Raw genomic sequence first — 2,167 nt, forward strand, 5'->3', positions numbered from 1 at the left:
CCTTCCCAGGGCTGTGAGGCGGTGATACAGCCCGAGGGCCACGTCCTCAGGCCTTTTCTCTCTCGGCTGGCTGGGGCCTGGGCTGCAGAGAGTCCTGGTCATAGAGGGGTCCTTTCCAACGAGGCCTCTCCGCATCAGTACGGGGGGCACACCCGCGACGTGCTGCATGGCAAACACAGGGCTGCACCCTGTCATTGGGAGATCTGTGGGGGACACCAGACAGATCAACTCACAGCTGAGAAAGCTGGGCATGAATCAGGCAGGTTGCAAGCCCTAGGGACAGTTCTGAACCGACTAACTTCCACTAAGAAGTCCAAACTGAGAGCTGCTGTGCTGGGCCTGGAGATTGCAGCCACTGCGGACAGGCTTTCCCCGGGGACCCGGACAACAGGATACATCAGGAAAGAATGTATCTGGGAAATCATGCCTTCTGCATCCCCCAGGTCTCTATTATGACTTGAATAAGAGTTCTGGTGCCCACGTTCCTGTTAATGGCAAAGGAAATTCTCAAACCTGAGTTGTGCGCACGCTGACAAAGCCCCACAAAGACTGATAAAGACACCCGGGGAAACTGTGGGACCAGCGGGTTTCAGCGACAGAGGACAACTCTCCTTAGGTTCACACCGACCCTCCTCCTTCTGCCCTGCAAGCCCAGACTCTCCAGGTCACCAAATCCCAGTCTCCCATTTCGCTTCCCATAAACTTTCTCCATCTGCTCCGACCTCAGTCACTGCTCAACAGGTTGGGTTAATCTTTCCTTTTTCAACTCTGCTTTGACGTTTGGGCCCCAACGATGCCCACTTCACCACCTGAACGGCACAGTTTCCCATTATCGGAAGCCCAAGGGTAGCTGTGATTTTGAGGACCCCCGAGAGAGAGTGCCACGAGACCCATGCTCTCTGGGCAAACCTGGGCCAGCAGCACCCTCCTCTGGCCAAACCACCCTTGCACCCCTGGAGACCCCAGTAGTGACACTGGCTGTCAGAGTGACACCTGGTGGCCAAAGAACCAGGCCAGAGAGACAAAAGTAGAGAAAGCTGGGGACAGGAAGACAAGTTGGAAGTGCTCCAGTTACCAAGAAACGGGCTTTCTGATGTAAGGTGATGTAGGACAGAGACCTGCCCAGGGCCTCCTACCCATTGTGCTTAGAGAAGCTCGAGCCCTCTTGAAAACCAAGCTGGATGGGGAGGGATGGGCCTCCTGGACAAAGTATGCCCGAGCTGAGAGCCACAGAATGGGGCATCCCTGTAACAGCGGTTTCAAGCTGATGCCGCACCCGAACCCCTGGGTCCCATTCGTAAGGCCCAAAGGAGCGCATGTGGCCACGGCAGTCAGGCAAGCCTGCTAGGCCTCGATGCCAGTGCCCTCTGCACACATGCTGTGACTCCACGACAATCCTGCAGGTGCACCCCTTATCAAAGCAAAGCACGCAGCCCCGCCGACCACAGCATCCACGCTCCTCAGCAATGCTGGACACCTCAGAAAGGTGTCCACCTTGGCTGTCACCACGTCCTCAGCCCCGTTCTCTTTTGCTCCCAGTCTGCCACCAAGGCTGCTCTCCTGGAGGCCCTGCAAAATGTCCACCTTGCCAGATCCAGCTGGCGCTCCTCAGATTTCTTCTCCATTACCTCTGTAGCTTTCAACACCCTCTCTTTTTGAAATCACTACCCCCTCTGGGCTTCCTCCAACCTTCTCAGCCTCCTTTCCCGGCTCTTCCTCTATCAGCTGCCCACTCTTGGACCTCAGAAAGGGCACCCGCCCCTGGCAGAGATGATCGCTACAGCCTCCTACGAAGTCTAGCTTCCTCCCTTGCCCGTCACAGCTGCCCCTCTTCACATGACAACCAGAGGCTGTTAACTCCTAAGACAGATCACATCCCTCAGTTCAAAACCCCTCACAGGTCCCATCTCACCTGGCATAAACACCAGTCCTGCCAGTGGCCAACACGCCCCAGTCCTCTCAGCCCTCGTCCCCTTCCTTCTCTCCATCCCTGTATTCCACTCTGGCCACCCTACCATGCTAAGGACGATCCCACCACAGGGCCTGTGCCCTGCCACTTCCTTGCTTGGACCACTCTTTCTCCACAAGTCCAGTCGGCTCACCCTGACTTCTATGTCTTTGCTCAAATATCACCTCTTGGCAAGGCCTTCCTTGACCACTCCCTCTT

At 56.3% G+C, this 2,167-nt stretch overlaps 1 protein-coding gene across 1 annotated transcript in view; it reads right to left on the reverse strand.

Moving 5' to 3' along the window:
* Window positions 1-2,167, reverse strand: part of CCDC51 (coiled-coil domain containing 51) — a 7,390-nt gene that overhangs the window by 2,623 nt on the left and 2,600 nt on the right. The window lies entirely within an intron of this gene.

Source organism: Pteropus vampyrus, unplaced genomic scaffold (genome assembly GCF_000151845.1).
Source record: "Pteropus vampyrus isolate Shadow unplaced genomic scaffold, Pvam_2.0 Scaffold271, whole genome shotgun sequence".
Lineage (NCBI taxonomy): Eukaryota > Metazoa > Chordata > Mammalia > Chiroptera > Pteropodidae > Pteropus > Pteropus vampyrus.